Consider the following 23071-nt stretch of genomic DNA (forward strand, 5'->3'; position numbering starts at 1 on the left):
CGATGTCTTAGAAGTGAATCTTTGTAGGAGCTCATGGATGTAAATGTCAGAGACACTGAGGTTAGAACACTCAACATCTCCTCATCCCACGGGCGAAAACAATTTGAGGAGCAATGTTCCTGCTGCACCAAAGAATAAAAGCATTTCTTTTTTTTTCTTTTTTTAAATTAATATTTTATTTTATATAATTCTTATATCATTTTTCATTTTTGCACAATGTCTGCATTTTCATTTTGGTTATATTGCCCATACAATTGCACCCCCTCCTTTATTTTGACCCGAGTCCTTCCTCTCCCTGCCCCCCCATAGGGTGTCTCTGGTTTATAGTTGCTTGTTGATTTTGATTTTTACTTTGTATTAATTAGTCTTTTTTCCTGGTCCCTTATTTAGGTTTTTAAATTCCTGCTCTGAGTGAGACCATCTGGTATTTTTCTTTTTCTTTCTGACTTATTTCGCTGAGCATGATCCCTTCTAGCTCTATCCATGTTGCTGCAAACTGCATGTGTTTATCTTTTTTGATTGCTGAGTAATATTCCATTGTGTATATGTACCACATCTCCTTGATCCAGTCATCTATTTTTGGGTATTTGGGTTGTTTCCATAGCTTAGCTATTGTAAATAGTACTGCTATAAACAAAGGTGTGCAGGTGACCTTTGGAATTACTGTTTCTGTGTCATTTGGGTAAATACCTAGGAGTGGAATTGCTGGATCCTATGGAAGCTCTATCTTTAGTAGGTCAAGTAATCTCCACACAGCTCTCCATAGTGGTTGGACCAGTTTGCACTCCCACCAGCAATGCAGGAGAGTTCCTTTTTCTCCACAACCTCACCAACATTTGTTGTTGCTAGTTTTTTAATATATGCCATTCTCACTGGTGTAAGATGGTATCTCATTGTAGTTTTGGCTTGCATTTCCCTGATTACAAGTGATGTTGAACATTTTTTCATATGCCTGTTGGCCATTTGCATTTCCTCTTTGAAGAAGTTTCTTTTTAGCTCTTCTGCACATTTTTTCACTGGATTATTTTCTTTGCTTTGTTGAGTCTCATCAGCTCTTTGTAGATTTTTGTGATCAGTCCTTTATCATTAGTGTTGTGTGCAAAAATTTTCTCCCAGTTGGTGGGATTTCTCTTTGTTTTGGTTATTGTCTCTTTTGCTGTGCAGAAACTCTTTAATTTGATGTCGTCCCAGCTGTTAATCTTTGCTTTCACTCTCACTGCTTTGGGTGATGTGTCTGTAAAGATGTCTTTGAGATACATGTCATGTAGTGTTTCACCTGTATTTCCTTCTATGTATTTTCAGGTCTTATGTCTAGTTCTTTAATCCATTTTGAGTTGGTTTTTGTGCATGGTGTGAGGTAGTAGTCAAGCTTCATTCTTTTGCATGTAGTGACCCAGTTTTCCCAGCACCATTTATTGAACAAACTTTCTTTGCTCCAGTGCATATTCTTTGCTCCTTTGTCAAAGATTAGCTGACCATAAATCTGTGGGTTTATTTCTGGATTTTCTATTTGGTTCCATTGGTCCGTGTGTCTGTTCTTGGTCCAATACTATGCAGTTCTGATGATTATGGCTTTGTAGTATAGTTTGAAGTCTGGGAGTGAGATGCCTCCATTCCCTTCTTTTTTATTTCAGGAGAGCTTTGGCTATTTGGGGTTTTTGGTGATTCCATATGAATTTCATCAATAATTGTTCTATTTCTTTGAAGAATGTCATTGAAATTTTGATTGGAATTGCATTGAATCTGTAAATTGCTTTTGGTAGGATGGCCATTTTAATAATGTTTATTCTTCCAATCCATGAGCAGGGGATGTCTTTTTTTATTTCAAGATGGGCTTTTCTCTTGGGCATGAAGTGGTGCCTCATCGTGGGTTTACCTTTATTTTTTTTTTTTTCTCCACTAAAGAGAAAGGTATTTTTTAAAAAAGATTTATTTATTTATTTATTTATGCAAGCACTAGGTACAATCAGAAGTGCAGGAGGGTGAGAGAATTCACCACAGCCAGAGTGGAGAACAGAACAGGCAGACTGACGAAATACACGGCTGAGGGGAGCAGCGGGCGGCAGGAGAGGTCTGTGCGCCATGTGGGACCTTCACCGGTGGCTGGGATCAAACTGGTGCTCCAGAGCCTTCAGGCAGCTTCGCAGCCTAGCGCTCAACTGTTGCGCCACGAGGGGAGGCCCAAGAGAAAGGCATTTTTTAAAAATGAAATCCAAAGCAGAGGAAAAATAATTTTCCACCCATTTTCCCTTGGAAGCAAATTCACTTCCTGCTTATATTTCATTCCTTCACTGTTTTGTGTGCTCACTGAGGAGACTCATTAGCTACCCCCTGTCTTCCCCGCCTTCTTTCTCATTGTCCCCCCCACCCCCACTGCTTTTCTAGGCCTGCTAAGTTCTGGTAGCCAACAAGGGTAAAGCAGGTCCCCATAAGGAATTATTGACAATCCGCCCAGTAATGCCAAATGAAAACAGTGCAAGCAGTCACAGATGGCCTACTTGAATAAGTGCCGCAGACCAGCTTTTGGCAAAATGTCGGGTCAGAAGTCCTTGAAAGGAAAAGACGGCCTAGGTACGGTGTAAAGGACTGAGGGGAAGGGGATGAGGCAGTGAGGAGACACTGACACTGGATGAGGTGCAAGTATCTTCTGCTGAGAGACTCAGCAGGTCTTTCTTTATTCAATTTTAGTAATCAGAAAAAAAATGCATTATCATGTGTAAAGCAGAGACAATCAGAGTATTCTATTCCCATGGACTACTGGCTCCTACAGGTTTCAGCTAGACGGTAGCCTTCAAGGTCAATAGATAAAAAACCAAACCTAACACTAAAACTTATGATTTCAGCTAGACAATTACCTAAGACAGTGGATAGCCGCCAGTACATCCCTATCAGCTAAAGCTTAAGCAAGAAAAGACTTTCCTTATTCTCATGGCCTTCAGCCGGCACCGGCTGCTACTCAGTTATCAGAACTTTTTCTACCTAGAAACTTAACACAGTTAACTTCATTTTAAAACTTTCCTAAGAAACTTCTAAATAAAAAGGAACTTCTAAAAAAGCAAAAGAAGGACTTACTATAATAGTTGTGCTGGTTTGCTTGTCAGATATGTACAATAAATTGTCTCCCATTGTCAAGTGGGTCAAATTGTTTAATAACTAATTTCTAAACAGACAATTTTCCACACCATCCACCCACAGTCTGCTGACACGTACAATCCACTGCCCAATATACTCTCTAATAAATTTTTCTCTCTCTATGACCAAGAACAAAAAACGAAGGGATGCCAGATCTTCAGCCCCACGGTGTGAGGCCCTTTCTCTTTGCTGCTTGTCAGTATCCTATCCGGCTGGGGCAACAAGACCCCCTGCAGCAAATAAGCAAGAGCAGGACCCCTGTAAGAATCTCTCCAGGGAGGGAGAACAATGAATCAGTTTCTCAGCTACCTGGGGTTTCCTCATGCAGGCTTGTCTCCCACCAGCAACCCTATGACACCTTCATTATTGAGGAATCCCAACTCCAATCCTTCAGAGGAATGACATTTTAGGAGCCTTCAAGGAGAAGCAGATGTTTCTCTAGTGAAGAAGGCAGAGAAAGATGGTCCAGGCAAAGGGACCAGCATATACTAAGGGACGAGAAGGCCTAGAAAAGAATGAACATTTAGGAAGTGTCTAGAGGTCAGCTAAGTTAGAGGGTTCCCAGGTAGTGCATGGCAGGGCGTGATGGGAACACACTGGCCATGGAGGGCCAGGTCAAGTCCAGATGTGAAAAGTGAAGGAATCCCTTTGTTACAGGAGGACGAGGGGTACCCCAGGACCTCCAAACCTGTCTGCTCTAAATAGGTTCTGCCACCCAGCACATCAAGACAAAACGTGCTCCAGTGCATAAAAGCTTCAATGGAAAACAACTTTATTTTTTTTTAAAGATTTATTTATTTATCTATTTATACAAGCACTGGGTACAGTCAGAAGCGCGAGAGGGTGAGAGAATTCACCAGAGCCAGAGCGGGGAGCAGAACAGGCAGACTGACCAAGTACACTGCTGAGGGGAGCAGCGGGCGGCAGGAGAGGTCTGCGGGCCATGCGGGACCCTCCTCCGGTGACCGGGAGCAACCGGGGATCGAACCAGCACTGCAAAGGCTGCAGGCAGCTTCGCAACCCAGCGCTCAACCGCTGCTCCACCGGGGAGGCCCTGAAAAACAACTTTAATACAATTAGTGTGCAATAAAGAGAAGAAAAACAGGAAGAATACAGTTTCCAAATCAAGCACCAAAAACTACCACCCATGCGCTTGTGGGTAAATGCCCAGGCAAACAGAGTTAGCTCAAAACAGGACGCAAGTCTAAGGCATTTCCTGGTGGGGGCCCATAGGAAAGGGGCAAAAGGGGCCAGGAAAGTCTAGAAGGAAAAGAGCAAAATCAGGGCTTCCCCGTGGCGCAGCGGGCTGAGCGCAGGGCTGTGAAACTGTCTGCAGCCTCTGCGGTGTGGGTTCAATTCTGGCAGGCCAGGGAGATACCCACATGGCGCGGCAGACTTCTCCTGCATCGCCCGCTGCTCCCCTCAGCAGTGTCTTTGGTCCTTCTGCCTTTTCTGCTCCCCACTCTGTCTCTGGTGAATTCTCTCACCCTCCCCTGCACCTGTCCTATACCCCAGATCTTGCATAAAAATAAAATAAAAAACTAAATAAATAAATAAATAAAAAGAAACAAGCAAAATCAAAATCAAAACCCAAATCAATATAAAGGCTGCCGGTGTCAGCCTCCCCACAGGTCTCTTCCCCACATCTCTGTCTCTTTCAATTGTCTCCTTCCATGTCCCCCAAGTTCCTGATACAAGCCCAGGCCAAGGAGCAAGTACAGCTTCTTCACGTGTCTCCTGCTCACTGTCTCCTCCAGGTGCTGGTCTTGGTATCCCCTTCCTTCCTTCTCCTGCCTTCTCTTGCTCCCCGTCCCTGCTCAGCTCCACACTTCCATGACAGGGCAAGTGAGACACAGGGCAAGCTAGAAATTAGGCAGTTTTAGGGACAGTGCAGGAGGGGACCTCTGAAGAATTTAGGGATTTTCTCCTCAATAAACTTTTTCTTTCTCAAAACAAACCTGCCTCTTCTTGCTTGCTTGCCTGAGAGTCTGCGAAGTTCCTGCTGTGGCTTCGTGAGACACCAACCCGTGGGGGTCTAGTGGCTGGGACTCAGTGCTGCACCTGCAGCCTGGGATCTGTTCCAGGCTGGAAGACTAGGCCTGACAATTCCGGTATCACAAGGAACCTGGAAACTCCCCTTTCCTGGGGATTGCCTTGTTACACCTTCAGCTCTAAAATCATTCCTGTGTATTGGCAGCAAGGTAGTTTCTCCCTGTTTGGATAATATTAAGTATTCACCTGCAGGAGGGTGGGGGAAGAACTTTCAACAATGCTTAAGAGAAACCCACACCTTGACCATTCACTCTGCTATCTGATGAGCACTAAATTAATTTCCATATGAACGCATGATGTGGAGGTAAGACACAGAAACACGAATTACAAGAGACACTGCCAGCTCTTATTAAATTTCCCAGAAACACAGTGTGTGCATTAATTAGTCTAAAGCACCTGGAATCTAATGCAAGAGAGATTTACAGGGAGCAGCTGTACAGAGATGGATTAACCCCAGAAATAGGTTTGGCTCTGAGGCTGATGTTTTCTTTTCCTCTCTGAATGGAACAAGATAAGATACATTACTTACAAAATGTAACCATTTCTGGCAGTTTTACCTCTGGTTCCTGCCTCCTACCCCCACCCCAAGTGCTGCCAGTCACAGAGACTGGTTCTGAACACAAACCCCAAAGTTAACTATTAGCCGCCTGGGGCCTCTTCAGCTCAAGCCCCAGAGATGCTTGCGGGTGAATTGTGCAAATCTGGGGGGAAAATGCCAGTTCCTGATCCTCTCAGGCTTGGCCCTGTTTTCTGTCAATCCAGCTTTGCATGATGAATTGAAGAATTTCCCATATGGCCGAAGGCACCAAGGCACCATCACTACTGGGCTTAATCCTAATGCATTTTTAAGTCCCCCTTTTTTAACCAGGCGCCAAGGAGAAAGGATCAACTTGAAAAAATTCCCTGAACAGGCACCAAGGAAGCAAGAGGCATGAATGCCACTTTCTTTGAAAGGCTGAGGCACTGGGAGTAGAAGAGTTGTCATAAAATGCAGGCTAGAGCTCCAGACCCCCTGGGCTGTGACTGCGGCCAAGGCCAGTGTGGCACCCTCAGGACAGTTGTGACCTGCCTCTTTATGCTCCTGTGGAGAGTTCAGCAGGTGTGATGGGATTTTTTGGAGTTAGTGGGTTTGGAGTGCGGGGTCCTTGGGCTCACTCTGGGAAAGGTTTCACCAGAGCTCCCGTTTCAGCAATACGCGATGAGTTTCCCAGGCAAGTTCCTCCACGAGAACAGAGACATTGGTTATATTTAAAAAGCAGGTTTGTTAGGGAAAGGACAGAAGAATAAAGGACACTTGCATAGACACAAGCAGGCAGGAAGAGCTGCCCTGAAAGGGACAGGTTGGCTAAGAGAGGCCTGCATGTTTGCAGGCAGGTGGCCTTGAGGAGAGCGGCCTCCGCTGAAGGAGGTCAATGAGGGGAAGTACAGGTCACGGGCAGGTAGGGAGCTGCTGCCCTGCAGAGGGAGAGGGTTGGTAAAAAGAAGCACCTGCATAGGCACAGAAGGCCGAGAGATTGCTCCCAGAGCCTGTGCAGAGACTGCACTGATAAAGTCTTCTCTTGTTTGGGAGGGGCTCACTCCTTGTGAGCCTTAGGTTAGTTGCTTATTTTTTTTTTAAGATCTATTTATTTATGCATACAAGAGCTGGGGTACAGGCCAGAGGTGTGGGGGGTGAGAGGTTTCACCAGAAACAGAGTGGGGAGCAGAACAGGCAGACTGACTGAAATACACTGCTGAGGGGAGCAGCGGGCGAGTCAGGAGAGGTCTACTGCGCCATGTGGGTTGCTCCCTGGCTGGGGATGGAACTCGTCCTGCAGTGGCTGCAGATAGCTTCATAGGTTGCATCTTAACCCCTTGTGCCACCAGGGAGGCCCATTTGCTCATTTTGGATAACTATGTAGAATCTGAAAAGGACAGGAGATTCCACAATGGACTTGATCTCCATATCTTTACCCTTGAACCTTTGCTCTGGACACTGCCTACAGCAGCTTGATACCTGCTTGGATCTTATGCTTTGTAATTTGGGCTTTGGCACCTAAGGATCTTGGTTTCCATAGCTGTGTCAACAGCTATGCTAATCTCTTCTACCCCCAATTCCTGTGTGAGCCAGGTTGCTGGTCTTGTGGGGCCGCCTTTGCAGTTTTGCTATTCCTGTCCTCCATCAGGTGTATACCATGTGAACAGTCTTGTTCTGGAAAGAACAGACTTATTTTGCTGTAATCTTGCTGAGTGATCATGGGCAAGTCACTGAACCCCACATTTTCCTCCACTGTTCAACAGAGAGGTAGAGTGGCATGATCTCCAATATCCGCATGATGTTAAGATCCTATTATTTTACTAACAGCAACCTTATGCTTTCACATTGTGGTGGACATGGTGATGGGCCTCCCAGATGGTCCTTCTGTAACAGGGAGCTTCCCAGGAAAAGGGGAAGTGCCAGATTCCCTGCCCCACCCAAGGGAGGTTATAGCTGATCAGGGAAGAGAAGAAGCTGAAGAGGAGACTGGAGAAGGAAGGAAGCAGGATGGAGAGCCAGAAGGAGACCTAGAGGAGGCACATGGAGTGAAGAGACATGTGAAGAAGCTGTGCTTGATGTTTGGTCCTAGACGGACTGAAACAGATGTGGATGAGAGACCAATGGCAGCATTGATCTTGATTTTGATTTTGCACTTTTCCTCCAGACTTGTCTGGCTGTTTCTGACCCTTTTCTATGGGTCCCCACCAGAAGGTGCTTTAGACTTGTGGCAGACTTTTGGGCCTCAGTGGCCCTGCTTTGGTTCAACCCAGTTTGGCTGGGCATTCACCCATGAGGGCATGGGTAACTTTAGGTGCTTGATTTGGAAACTATATACTTTGTCTTTTCTGTACTGCACACTAATTGTATTAAAGTTACTTTCCATTAAAGGTCTTGTATGTTTTGTCTTGGTGTGGCAGACGGCAGAACGTATTTAGAATGGGCAGGTTTGGGGGTTCTGGGGTGTCCCTCTCTTGCCCTGTAACACTTAAGTGAAGACCTTATTGTCCAGAGTTGGAAAGTGTCACCAGGAAAAATTGCCTCAAATTGCATAAAGCTATATACCAGAGTCAATGATGCTCCTCAGTTCCTCCTGAATAAGCAGCCTTCCTGCTAAGCCCCTTCATGGAGTCAGCTTCCGAGAAAGCCCAGCCTGTCAAGGTCACTCCATAGAGTTGTACAGTTTGAGCCTCTGACTGCACGTCCCCCCAGCCTTCCTCCCTCATTGTAGAGGAAATGAAGTCTCAGATAATGACTTGCCAAGTTCATTCTATAAGCAGGGCTGGGACTAAGTCTTCAGTTTCCCACATCTCAACCAAGTCCTCCTATCATTACTCACTGATTTCCTCAACTTAAACCACTTTTCTTTGCATATGGAGAGAGAGAGATGTGTAGACAGAGAGATAAATAGAGTCATCCATCCATCTCCTCTGCGAGGAAGAATAATAAGCAAATGCATGCATTCATGAGCTCATTGCCTCTACTTTATATAAATAAACCATTGGCTTTTGTTTGAGGGAATTTTTTTATGTCCTTGAGAAGCCATATCACATAAAGACAATAAGCTGTGGCTCAGGAACCAGGAAAGGCTTCTTATTCTCAGATTCTCATTCTTGTGCTGCAAATATGCTGCCATTTGAGAGTAGGATTTTTTCAGAATCCAAGACTGATGGCTGGGGGATAAGAGTGGGGAAGGGTAATCATGTTATGAAATGATGGTTCCACAAAGATTGATGTCATTGGGGAAAGCAGTGTGAAGGAGAAATAGGAATTTCTGTATACACACACATATTTGTATATATTTATATACATATATTTATATATACACATTTATATTTTATATATGTATTTTTAGCAATATCTTGTGGTCAAAATTATTTCATAAACATTTGATAATAATAATAACTCTCAATGGTTTCAGTTATTCTCACAAAGAGTGGATGACTTGAGGGGTGGGGGAGGGATGGGCAAGATACAGAGCATACTCACAGCACCTCGTTGCCAAGCTAGTGTATTTTGAGTGCCACTCAGTGAGGTAGAGGTGATGAAACTTGTTGCACCAGGCATGTGTTTTTGAAAAACATGCTCTCTATGAAAAAGCTAAGGGACGGACATTCTTTAACCAAAGCACTGAACACTGTCTGCTACAGCACCTGTTTTCTTGTTTGGGTTAAATCACCCAGGTGATTTAAGTCAGACCAGCTCCTTCATTTCATAGGTGAACAAAAACAGAAACCCTGAGAAGAAAACAGCTTTTGCAGGTCGGCCAAAGAGTGACTGATTTAACAAAAGCAAACAATTCCAAATTGGAAATACATACCTGGTCCGTGGTCTGGAGAGCACCCTCTTCTGTTTCAAGAGCCCAGGGTGCATGGGTGGGGAGGAGAGCAAAAGCCAGCTGCCGCTAGGCTCCCCGCCATGTGCACTGGCATCGGGACTGCCCCATGCAGGCTGCAGGCTCCAGCCAAGAGTGGCCTGCAGCATGGTCAGCAGGTTGTCCAAGGACGGTCATGGAAGTCACGTCCTAAGAAAGGAGCCAGAAAGCAAGAATTAAGCATTTCCAGTTTTATAACTAAATAGCATTCCAAGGTACTATCAACTATAAATCAAATGTGATGTTAAAAAGGAAAAGAAACGAATCACCTAAATGGAAATAACTGTCTCCGATCAAAATATCTTGCAATTAAATATCCATTTCTTCTCTAAGTTCTAATTTTCTCTTAGGAGAAGTCAATGTTTTTGCAGTGACAGTCCAAAGTCATGAGGAGAACAGTGTGAGGTTTTATCCCTGGCACTGAACATTTTAAAGGTATATGTTTTTAATAACGCTTTAAACTGAAATATATCTTATTTATAATCAAGTGCATGAAAATTGGTTTTTACGTTTTATAAACCTGATAACCACTGCCCCGCTGACCAAGACCAAGAGGACATTTCCTGCTCCCTAGAAGCTTCCTGGAGTGCTTGGATATCTAAATAACATTAAAATATTACGAAAATGGAAACCTCCACCATCCGGGTGGCTAGCTCATCCCAAACCTGGCATTATCCTGAAGACAGGCCTCCTAAGACATTCAGGCACCCGAGCTCAGAACGCCCCACCCACTGCCTTCTCAAAACAGGACCATGCCTTGAGAACATCTTATTGACAAGGTAAAGGAAGGCTAAGGCCTAGGGTAAGGCAAAACTTTATTCTTTGCTCCCTCTAAGGAGCCATGTGGAATGGGGGATTGCCGCAGACCAGCTTTCAGCAAAATGTCAGGTCTGAAGTCCTTGAAAGGAAAAGACGGTCTAGGTGCAGCGAAAAGGACTGAGGGGAAGGGGATGAGGCAGTGAGGAGACACTGACACTGGATGAGGTGCAAGTATCTTCTGCCGAGAGACTCAGCAGGTTCTTTATACTTTTTTAGCAAGCCGTGAGATGACAATATCATGTGCATAGAAACAAAGCAGAAACAATCAGTGCATCCTTTTTTCCATAGACTTTTGGCCACTACGTGCTCTCAGTAAGAAGGCAACCTTCAAGGTTAATAAAAAACTAAGCCTTACACTAAAACTCATTGTTTCAGTTAAACAATAACCTAAGACAGTGGATAGCCGCCAGGACACCCCTATCAGCTAAAGCCTAAGCAAGAAAAGACTTTTCTTATTCGCATGGCCTTCAGCCAGGGGACCGGCTGCTACTCAACTATCAGAACTTTTTCTACCTAGAAACTCCTTAACTCAAATAGCTTCATTAAAAAACTTTCCCAAGAAGCTTCAAGAGAAGGCAAAAGAAGGACCTACTATAATTGTTGTGCTGGATTGCTTGTCAGGCATGTACAATAAATTGTCTCCCATTGTCAAGTGGGCCAAATTGTTTAATAACTAATTTCTAAACAGATAATTTTCCGTGCTGTTCACTTACAATATGCTGATACGTGTAATTTATTGCCTAATATACTTTCTGATAAATTTTTCTCTTTTTGTGACCAAGAACAACAAGCAAAGGGTTGTTAAATCTTCAGCCCCACGGTGTGAGGCCCTTTTTCTTAGCTGCTTGCTAGTACCTTATCTGACTGGGCCAAAAAGGCCCCCTGCAGCCGGGGATGGTGAGAACCTGAGGTTTAAGGAAAACCCGGCGTTTGGGGATGACCTGATAGTTTGTCTTATAAGTTATGGTTTTCAATAAAGAATATTGAACTTAAAAGAGTGTTCATCAGTTTGTTTAATCGCCACTGGGTGGTAGAAACATACATCTTGAAGTTGAAAAACGATGCTTCTGGTGTGTTTAAGTCCCTAAACTGATGTTTGCAGGAAGTTTGCCTTTTCTTTCTTCTGGATTGTAGAATCAAGTGCCAGGTATCAACTTCCATTCCATTTTTTTTTCCCCAGTGGGAAATTTTCTTCAATTCTCAAGTCAGGATTTACTAATATTTGAAGCTGCTGTCACCTGATGATTTTGGAACGGATTTCCCCAACCTTCTTCATTCCAGTACACATTTCAAAATCCTTCATACTTAGAATCTTCACCCTGAAGATTTCTTCTGTGAGGGGTGTGAAATAGAAAGTTGTGGGCCTCCCTGGTGGTGCAGCGGGTGGAACACTGCACTGTGAAGCTGTCCGCAGCCTCTGCAGTGTGGGTTCGATTCCCGGCCGCCCAGGGAGAAACCCACATGGCACGGCAGACCTCTCCTGCCTCTCCCGCTGCTGCCCTCAGCAGTGTCTTCTGTCTGTCTGCCTGTTCTTCTCCCTGCTCTGTCTCTGGTGAATTCTTTCACCCTCCCATGCCTCTGACTACACTCCAGTTCTTATATAAATAAAAAAAATCTTTAAAAAGAAATAGAAAGTTGCCTATATTTTCCAAAATTCAAATCCTAGTTCATAAAAGGGCTTCAATCACTTCCCCACCTCTCAAAAACACTGTCTCAATTCCTTCCCAGTGCACGTTCTAGTTAGGAACTGAACCAAACTATATTAAGGACAATTATAAATAAAAGACTTGAAACTGTGGATCAGAGGGAGGGATAGTGGAGGAAAGATAATTGTAAATAGATGCCATCATTCCTCATAGGGCCCAAATCAGCCTTTGGAACAAATAAGCCAATTTAATTCCTCTTGTTATCTCTCATAAGTAAGAATTTTGAGGAAATACCAAATGCCTAAGAGTTTAGGACATTTTTTTTCTTTTTCTCCAAGTGGGAGTTGGAGTTATGTGATTTCAGCAAGGTTGGAGGATGGTGTGTGAGGATAGCAAGAGGTTCCAGTGGAGCTCAGACTGAAGTCCAGCCCTTGCTATGCAACTAGTGGGCTCTGCTCATGCCTTGACACTTGTTTTGACAAGGTAAAACTTCTATTTACTTCTATAGAGATGGGTTTGCTTTCTGGCTTCAGGAAAAAAAGATTGTTATGTGTAGATGTCTAAAGCGAGAAATACCACCTTGGCCCAAAGATCTATTTATTGTCTCATTATTTGTACTCCCATTTTTACTACGTTTCTCTAATTATATAATGTAAATATCACACATTCATTGTGAACAACTCAAACCATTTATAAAATATGAAACTTTTGAAATATAAAAATATAATAAAAATTATCTTGTCATCTTACCATAATAATAAGCATTAATATTTTCGTGACATTTTTGCATGCATCTCTTTACATATCTATGTGTTTTTACATAAACAGCATTTAGCATAAATGATAATTTTCCTGGGATACCTTTCCATACCCATGTCAGCAGATTTATCCCCATCTCCATTTTCCCCAAGTAACACACGTATCTTAGCCAGAAAAAAACTTGAGGTTTTGCATGCAAATAGTTTATTTGGGTTCATTACCACGGGAACAGGAAACATAAAGCAGGGAGTGGAAGAAAAGTTGATACCAGGGTGCTTTACTGACCTGGGTACTGCCATGGGCAACTGGGGTTCAATCTCCCTGGGGCCCTCGAAGGAGCTAATTCTGTGGAATACAGAAAATTATCCACCGATGGAAGGAAAGATGGAGGGACCTATTAACTCGCTGATTTCTATCTCCCATAGATCGAGGGTCGCCACATGGGCTATTAATTCCCTCTCCTAGGTTGTACATGAGTGAGCAGGTGCCAGACCAGTGCAGCAGTCATCTCACAGAATGGCTTCAGAAAGGACCTGAGGCAGCAAGTGACACATAAGGTGCAACTGGACTAAGGTGGTGGAAGGTTATACCTGCATGAAACTGCTCACTATGAAACAATAAACTATAGCAGTAAAAAGGTGAACTGAAGGGATAGAAGACATGAGGCCTGAGAAATGTCCCATACAGTCTACTCCTTACACCACTCAGATCTATTCACGCACTCTGTGGAGTCCAGTCAGTCACAGAATCTTTGATGTGGTGGCCAGTGACAAGCTCTACAAAAGACTCTGTTAATGGACCAAGCCTCCACAGATGCATGTGGTCACAACACCATTATTAATGTGCTTTGTCTCTTTCCCACACAGCCATTCCAGATTCCCCTCTCCCTGGAGCAAACCTATATTCTTCATCCCTGCAGAGTGGGAGACTGAGTCCCTCACCCCCATCAGGACATGGTTGCTGCATGGCCCGTTTGTATTTCTATTTGGCAAGAAGCCCCAGTTCTCCAGAGTTTCTACATGTGCTCCTTTCTTACTCCATTGTGCAGCAGCAACCCTAGCTCCTCATAGTAATCAGGGTCAATTATTCTGAAAACGATCACAATAGAGTTCATTATGGCTCACTGGCTCAAGGAATATAAATGCTTAGGCAGTAGATATAACATCAAATCCAGCAGAACCTTGCTGGTACAAATATGCCTCCCAACCTCCCACCTCACGTCCCTGGAGAGCCTCTAATCTAATAGGGTGAAGGTGTGGGGTGAAAAGTATAAATTCCTCCAGTGCATCATTAGGAGTAATGGTGAGAGTGGCTGATCCTTCTTCACCTCTTAGTTGCAGGATCCATGCTTTCTCAATATTGGAACACAGATTATATATTGGCCATTACTTCAATGTGTATAGCACATGTTGAAAGCTGTCTTCCACCATCTCAGAGTGTTTTGCCCAAGATAAAATGTTAAAAGTTTTTAATGTCTCTCCTCCTTCAATTATGCTGTCAACTTCCAGGTGACATGCTGTGTGGTAGAATCAGTGATTCCTGCAGACACGCTGCCAATGTCATACTTACTTCACCATAAAATGTGCCCCTTATCAGAGGCAATGTTATATAGGCTCTATGCTGGTGAATCAGGCAATCTGTTGGCTCTTGAAAGGAGATGCTGGCAGTCAGGGAAGGGAATCTTACATCCAGAATGGATGTCAATTCTTGAGAACAAATCACTCTCCATAACAGGGTAAACTGAGTGAAGAAATCCACCTGTTACCATGTAGCTGTCTGGTCTACTTAAGTGATGTTATCACAGCAAGAGCTTGACTGTGATTTCTTTGACTGGAAATCTGGGCATTCGTGAGTGACAGTGACTGATGAATCACCCATGATGAGAAGAAACTCATGCTACTGGACTCAGGTATGATTAAATCACCCTTGATCTCGATTTCTATGACTTTCAGGGACTGTTGAATAAGCCCTGGGGTGACCAACGAGAGAGGCTGAGTGTTATCCACACAAAGGGGACATGATCTGTGGTAGGTGCTCTCTGAGGTGAGAACTAACATGAGACACAAAGGTCTTAAACCCTGTGTCCACTCCCATGGACAAAAATGCCTCATTTCCTAACTTCCTTTGACGTTCATCTTCTCATCTTGCTCCTTCTCAGCACTGAATCATTCAGAAAGTCACAAACCACTGCCAGGAGTCTATTTTATAGCCATAACGGAGGGAGGTCAACATTGCCACCATTCAAATTAAGTCATCAGGGCACTGCCTGCAGCTCTTGCCACTCCTCACTGTCTCATTGGGTGCTCCTGGGTGAGGCTATTTAATGAAATTGTAGCCCTGGATATCCCATTACATCTCTAATCTTAATATCTTCCTCCTAAAACATATGTTCTTATAAATGGATGTCCTAACATGGACTGATATAGACATTAATAATGATTTCTTGATTATACTTATGTAATGACCTATGGCTGATTTGATAGATATTGCTCATTTACAAAACCCTACTGTTTAACTAAAATTCAATATCCCCAATTTTTTTTTTCTTTGGGCATAGGGATAAGAGGATTCAGCAGAGACAGAGTGGGAAGCAGAACAGGTAGATTTACTGAAATACACTGTTAAGGGGAGCATCTGGTGAGATAGGAGAAGTCTGCTGAGCCCTAGCAGGTTCAGCTCCCTGAGCTGGCCTAGATTCAGGCCTCAGTGGTGCAGCACTGAGACTTCACCCCTAGGACACCAGGGAGGCCCAACAAACCAAATTTGCATTACACCTACCATGTGTACTACCTCTATTGTGTACTTGGGAAGATCCCAGGTCACCACTTATTTGGTTCCTGCTCTGTAAAACGCCCAGGTAGAATTCAGAACAGAGGCAGCAGACATGTGAAGGAATCAGGGCCTGAGGGGCCTGGGCAGTGAGTGGTTTGGCTAAAGGGTTTACACTAGTTGTAGATCTTCTGCATAGGCCATAGCAAGAAGGAGGCCAGCACTATGACAGAACTGGACGCAAAAGGAGTGAAAAAATTTGGGTGATACAAAACAAACTTTATTAGTATTTCTATAATGAACAAGAAACCCTGGAGGAAATAAAATGAAAAAAACGTGAAATCAATTAGGAAACAAAGATTTTTGAATTACAAGAGGAGGGCCAGGTGTCAGTGGGTGGAGGGATAGTAGAAGTTAAACGAGGATATGTGGCTAGAGAGGTGGGTGAGGAGAGGTTTGGGGTCAGCGGTGCTTAGTCAGCACCAGAGGTGGGCAGGCAGGACAGGGGTCAGGGGATGGGACCCTGGAGGAATGGCATCAGGTGAGCACCCTCTGCATATGTTGTTCCAGAGCAACAGGAGAGCCCAGCAGGCCTGCTGGGTCAGACAGACAATGCCCAGGGTACTGTAGCTGTTCCTGGGCACTCTGAGCTCACTAAACCCCTACATAGCCTGAAACCCTCCAGATTCCAGCAGGATGTCCCCAGGCTGCTGAGCTAATACCAGCCCTGCTGGGGAAACCAGTCCAGGACCTGCAACCTGTGGGACAACCTGCTGGGCATAAGCACACACCACCTGTTTGTGGGGAGCCAGGCCCTAGCCAGGCCCCAGCAGGGCATGCTGGCAGTGGTGTGTTTACACCAGCCCCACCGCGGGAGACAGGTAGAGGCCAGGATGCTTCAGGAGCTGCCCAGTGTGGGCAGTTCACACCCCACCCCTTCTGGGGAAGCCAAGACTGGCGCAGGATCCCAAAGACTTCTTTGAGGATTCTGAGATAAGAGGAGTGCTGCAGGAGGAACCAGACAATGACCAGGATGCTGCACCCCATGGGGACAGTGCTGAGCTCACTCCACCCCTGCTGGAACAGCCAGGCCCTGGCCAGGAGAATGCAGCCTACGCAAGAGCGTCCTGAGCTCGAACCACACCTGTGGGAGGAAGCCACCTCTGGCCAACATCCTGCAGGTTCAAGTGAGGGTGCGAAGGCAGCAGCAGCCCTGCCTGGGGAACCAGCCCCTGCAGGGATCCTGCAGCACAAGCAGAGACAACCCCGGTGTCTGCTTCTCTCCAATCAGCAACTTGGCTGGGCTCTGGCCTGTCCCATGGGCTGCAGGGGAGCCCGACTGTGCTCCTTGAGAAGCGGCTAGAGATGCAAGAGGACAGGCCATCAGCCACACGCCAGATTGCCTCTTGCCTTTTCAAACAGACCACATGCTAGAGCCCTGAGCAGGGACCACCCTAAAATAGGGGGCCCTTGGGATTCTGTTCCTCAAATGAGGCAGTTGCAGATGCCAGGTCAGACTGCTCGTGGTCCAAATCTAGCCCGTGTGGTCTCCTCCAAGGGCCACCTGACCCTACCCCGCCCAGCCGGGCCCATGCACCAGCCTGGGCCACTCACCCTCGGATGGCTCCTCCAGGGATTTCGGGTACTGCAGCCAGTTCCTTTGGACATGTGCCCCAATCTCAAAGTTGCAGGTGCACTTCAACCTGGGCTCTGTGCTGGGACAGATCCCACACTGGGCTGTGGGAGGACAGTCGGGGAATTGCACTCTCTGGATCTCTTCACCTTCCTGGACACAAAAGACCTCCTGGGAGTAAACAGACACACCTGCTGGGTAGCAACCAGCTGGGGCAAGAGGGAGCAGCCATGACGGTTTGGGTCCCACCACCAGCCAGGCTGGTTCTGGTGTAGACATGAGCAGACTCCTGGGTGGGCCAGACCCTCCTTCCTGGAGCACGCACACACTCACTCTCACCGCACGCACACCCGCACTCACAGGGGGAAGGGAGGGGTGGGGGCATCAGAGCCCTGGCGTGGTCTGACCTGTCCCCAGGGCCCCCCTAGTTACCTCAGGGGCAGTGCTGGTGCTGGCCCGAGGCGTACGCACAGGCTCCTCATGCCTTTCGGCAGAGTGTGACACGAGTTTCGTGGACCTTTTTTGGGTCCACTGCGGGGAGACCTGGGCAAACAGCAAGAAAACGTGGGGCCGGGTCCAGGCCCACCAGGCAAGTGAGCTGGGTCAGGTTTGGTTCAGAACCAACTGCCTGGGGACCAGGGTTCCGAGGTCATGTGTGCCCTGTCATCTCGTGGAGGTGATGTCACTTCCTGGGTCCCCTTCCCTGGACTTTCTGCTCAGACAGATGCCCCCCCGCTCCCCCCGGGCCCGCCACATGGCTACCTGGGCCACTTCCTGTTGGCCCTCCATACCAGGCTCATCTCACAACACTGACAGCAGCACAGCCTCCCAGAGACCTTGGATGGAGCCATGCAGCCAGGGACAACCTGGGGACCCAGGTCTCTGGCTGCTGACCTGGCTCATCCTCCCTGCCAGGGAGCAGGCCCTGCAGCATCGGCAACTCCAGGCTCCTGTCTCCCATGGGCCCAGAGGAGCTCCAGAGTGTGGAGCCTCTCCCTGGGGAGTGGGCCACTCCTCTCTGCTGCCCTTGGAGGGGAGGCTGGTGTCAGGCTCACAGCACTTGGAGGGTCCCACCCGGGGAAGGGCACCTGCACACGCCTCACCCAGGCCTGGCCAGCCCTGCTGGGGGCAGAGACATCTCCCACCCGGGGTGCCTGTCCTCCCACCCAGTGTACCTGTCAGCCCTGCTCCTCTCTGGCCGTGCCCTACAGGGCCTTGCGGGCCCAGTCAAGGTGCCAGGGCCACAGACAGTGCACACCTGCCGGCCACAGATTTCTCAGGGCCCCCCCTGCTCACACACCTGCCCACCTGCCTGGAGGTTGTATTGACTTGGGACTGGGTTCTGACTGGGACGAGGCCACCCAAGGCAGGGGGTGTCCACTCCAACAGTGACTGATGCCAGCGAGGCCTCTTCTGTCTCCTTCCCTGTCCTCACTGGCTGACTCTCCCTTTCTCTTTCTGTATGTCCCTCTGATGTTCTCTCTCCCCTCCTGGTCTGTCCTCATCTCACTCTCTGTGTGTGTCCCTGTCCCTCTTGGCCTCTCTGTCCCTGCCCCATTCCTCTGTGTCCCTGTCTCAGTCTCTCTCTGATCCCCAGTGTGCAGAGGACCAGAGGGAGGGAGGGAGGAGCACAGGGGACTGAGGTGATGGTGCACGGGTGCCTTGGAGAAGGAAACTCTATGGGGACTACACCTGAGGGGGTAGGTGGAAAACAAATAGTCTTTACAAGTGAAAAGTGAAGTTAAAAAATAAAAAAAAGAAGAATATAAAAAAAAATACAATCACGCCTGCAGGATCCTCATCCTGTCTTGGTTTCTGCAGCAGTGGGGGTGTGAACTGTCCACACTGGGCAGTTCCTCAAGCATCCTGGCCTATACCTGTCTCCCGCAGTGGGGCTGTTTTGATCCTGTCTCCTGGAGACAGCATAAAATTGGGTTTTGTTTTTTGGTACAACCAGTCACTCTGTGTCTTTCTCTTTGGTGAGTTCAATTCATTTCCATGAAGGGTGATGACATGATGACTTTCTACTGTGCTTTTGTCTTTAGTCAAATCCAGGCAAGAAATGTGTGGTAGGGCCTCCCCGGTGGCGCAGCGGTTGAGCGCTGGGTTGCAAGGCTGCCCGCAGCCTCTGCAGCATCGGTTCGATCTCTGGCTGCTCCCCGGCCACCTGAGGATGGTCCCACATGGCGCGCAGATCTCTCCTGCTGCCCGCTGCTCCCCTCAGCAGTGTACTTCGTCAGTCTGCCTGTTCTGCAACCTGATCTGGCTCTGGTGAATTCTCTCACCCTCCTGCACTTCTCACTGTACCCAGTGCTTGTATAAATAAATAAATAAATAATTTTTTTAAAAAAAGTTATATCTCAATAAATTTGCTTTAAAAACATAACAAATAGGGTCTACAAGTTGCCCTGTGTCTGTCCTCCACAGTATCCTCATCAAGGGCTTGTGGGGCAGGGAACTGCCTGAGCCCATGAGGAGCTGAGCACAGACGGTTTCACTGGACAGAAGCTGTCAAGGCGCCTCCTCTGCGTGGTCCTGAGTCACGCGATGAGATGCTGACATCACGCTGCTTCTGTGATGGGAGAGACTTTAGGGGCCTTGGGTGGGAGGCAGCTTATTTTTCATGTGGGCAGAATGGAAATAATGAGTGTCCAGAAGGTCTACTGTGTTGGTTTTCAATTCTCCACCAGTTCTGGGATACACAGGAGGGGAGACAGCTCCCCCCGTGAGTGTGTCTGACTCGCTGGCTCTTCCTCGTGAGGAGAATGAAGCAGAAGGGACGCGCCACGTCACAGAGTCAGGCTCACAGGGGCTGAGACTTCCCGCCCGGGCTCCCCCTCTCTGGGGTGACTCCCTGCACACGGTGGACCCTCAGCTAAGGGGACGCCCACAGGACAAGGACCTGAGGGTTTTCTCCAGGAGCCACATGCAGGAGCTCTGAGGCAGGTCCTTCCACGCTGATCACGGCCATTCAGAGTCGCCAACATCTCGTCCCCATCGCAGCCTCGTGGGACCCAGAGCTGGAGCCTCTGAGTGAGGCCCCTCCTGCCGCCTCCCCCTCAGAGACTGTGGAGACGCCAGATCTTTGTTTTAGGTGCAAAGGAGGAAGAGATTTGGTACAAACCAGTAAAATATTCAGGCGATAAAGTGATCAGTGGCTGTTTTCTCACAAGAAACAGTGGAGGCCAGAGTAGCTCACGTGACGGTCAAGGTCCTGATTGCAATGAGCTGTCAGACAAGGAATCCACGTCCTCTGAAGTGTCCTTCAAAATATGTGATTTTTAAAAATCAGTTCTACCGTTTTCAGATTCCCATTTAATTTTGCTGTTTTGTTTTCTTTATACTATCCCCAGAGCGGTGTCTGCAGGGTCACGGCACAGAGGGGCTGTCAGCAGCCTGGAGCTGTGAGCAGGGCTGACTCTAACCTGCTAGCAGGGAGTGGGGCCCTGGAGCCCCAGAATCATTCCCCACAGATGGCCCTCCAGGGCAGCACAGGCCTTTCTCCTCTTGATTCCCTGAATCACCTCCTCTTCATTGCAGGAATCTCCCTGCCACCCCAGCATTGGGGAGTTGGGGAGGATGTTGAGGCTCAGGAAATGGGGGCCTCCTCCTAACCATCTGTCCTCTCCTCCTCTCTCTCCTTCATCAGCCTGAGTGTGCGTGTTTGAGTCACACCAGCCCTGCACGGACAGGAAAGGCCCAGAACCTAAGTGATTCCCTAATCAGTTACAGCTCCAGCCCCTCTGCAGTCCCACCAGGGGAGACAGAGACTCTCCCAGCCCCAGCCAGAGCCGCGTCTCCCACACAGACCTTCCCCTCACAGTGTCCCCGATGCTGCCCCTTCCTGGCCCCACCCTTCCTGGTGCCCCCACCACTCCTTTTGGGCCCCATCCCCTAGTCCCCATTTTCATCCTCTGCTCCATTTCCAGGAGCCTCCCTGTCTTCCTAGTCATGCCCTGGGGGCTCTCCTCAACCTCCCCTCATTCAGGGATGGAGAATTTTTAAAAGATGTATATTTGTTTATTTATTTCCTTACAGCGTGGGTCATCTTTCTATAGTTATTGTTCCTCTTAGGTGCGGCCCTTCCACCAATGATCCACCACACACCACCACCAGCTCCCCGGGTCTCTCCCCGGCTCTGATCACTCCTGCTCCCCCCTGCTGCAAGACGTGGATGGTGGTTGGCCCCGGGTCTTGGTGTTTTCCTGGAACCTTGTCCTTTTCTTGGGCGAGGCCCTGGGCTCCTGGGTAGAATTGAATGTTAATTCCCTGGAAGCAGAAGCAGAAACAAAGTACAGAGACTCTGGAGTCCAAGGATCCATCCGAGACTGAAGGAACCTCTATATTTGGGGATCAGCCCATAGTCTGGGAATCAGCTGTAATGACCTGGAAACCTGCTTTTGTCCTTTGTCCATAGGACTAAGAAAATTTGGGGACTTCTGACCTGACACTGGACTTGGGCGCCCCCTTGTGAGCAGATCCCTGTCCTGCCGCTGGGGGCCCAGGGAGCCTGGGGAGGGCCTGGCTGAGCAGGAGAAAGGGCGGCTCTGGGCTCCTGTGCTCAGCCCTGTGGCCACACGGGGGCGCTGCCGCGCTGCTCCGGATTTGGTGGCGCCGCCAGGACGGGGCGGGGGCTGAGGTGGGCACAGCTGGGGATGCTGGAGGGTGGCGACCTGGGGGTGAGATGCTCTGTGAGGAGTCAGAGCAGCAGGGCTCAGAGGAGAGGAGACTCCGGAGCCTGCCCTGTGTGTGAGGTTTCCATCTTTTCTCCCAGAACCCCTCTCTCCAGTCCCTGGACGGTGATACCTGGGAAAACTGGAAAAGAAAAAAATTTTTCTTTATATAACCTATTAAATATTGAGAGTATTTTAAAAAATAACATTTAAAGAATACTGTTCGATTTACAGAAAACTTGCAAAGGCAGTACACGTCTTTTTTATCCAACACCATTTCCATTTTGTTAACATCCTACATGAGTACAGATTTTTTTTTTACCACTAATGCAGCAATGTTGACATAATAACTAAACGCCATACTTTAATTCCTTTTTGCTAATGTCCATTTTATGCCCAATAATCCCATCCAGTTTGCCTGGATGACAGTTTCTCAGACTTTCCTTGTTTCCTTGGGAGAGGTGTTGGGGTCACAGATGGGGGTTCTTGGGTCACCTCTAAGAAAAACTTCACCAGAGTCCTCCTTTCAGTGGGGTGAGGGCACACACACACACACACGCACACATATGAAAAGAAAGAAGTCCATGCTTGCACAGACACAAATTGGCAGGAGGACCTGATCCTGGAGGGGGGGGGTGTTAGGGGAAGCCTGTTAGTGGAGGCTCATTAGAACTCTGTTGGTGTGTGTGGTGTGGAATTACACATTTTTATAGGTGTGAAGCTGTACTCCAAAAATTTATACAGTGTTATAAACTAGTGTAACACACGCATATATATATTAATTATTGCTTTTGGGTGTTTTGCTTACATTACTGCTAAAAGCCATGATCCATTACGGAGGTCTTACTATGTGGGCCTCTTAGTTGAATCATAGTCTCTGGTATACTATCAGCTTTCCAATCCTCAGATATGGAGGAAAATTCTAATTCCATTTATACCACATCTAGGTCATGGGTAAGAAAATGTTTGCTCCTCAGTTGATCTATGTAGCCAACATCTGCATCAGTAATATAGAAAATCCTTGAATTTCCTCAAATTATGTCCTGGAAAATGTTCCTCAAATTATGTCCCCTGCAGTTATTTCATTGTTTTCCTTTCCTTTCCAGTCTGATTTGGCTAATTTTAATGCCATTCCAATAGGGAACAGTGGTAGAGAAAGAAATAGATGAGATAGTAATACATCACTCCTTAATTCTTGTA

At 47.2% G+C, this 23071-nt stretch overlaps 1 long non-coding RNA gene across 2 annotated transcripts; it reads right to left on the reverse strand.

Annotated features, from left to right (window-relative positions):
• Window positions 1-572: 572 nt before the first annotated feature.
• On the reverse strand, window positions 573-17868 carry LOC119252044 (uncharacterized). Of its 2 annotated transcripts, none has more exons than XR_008552858.1 (3): window positions 17180-17868; window positions 9519-9722; window positions 573-2159 (listed from the first exon to the last, which is right to left on the reverse strand). It is a non-coding gene; the product is annotated as an uncharacterized LOC119252044 (long non-coding RNA). The 2 variants fall into 2 exon arrangements; XR_005126706.2 differs by lacking the exon at window positions 573-2159 and adding an exon at window positions 7810-8871.
• Between the last annotated feature and the right edge of the window lie 5203 nt (window positions 17869-23071).

Source organism: Talpa occidentalis, unplaced genomic scaffold (genome assembly GCF_014898055.3).
Source record: "Talpa occidentalis isolate TD23 unplaced genomic scaffold, MPIMG_talOcc4v2.1 talOcc4.2, whole genome shotgun sequence".
In the NCBI taxonomy this organism is placed as follows: Eukaryota; Metazoa; Chordata; class Mammalia; order Eulipotyphla; family Talpidae; genus Talpa; species Talpa occidentalis.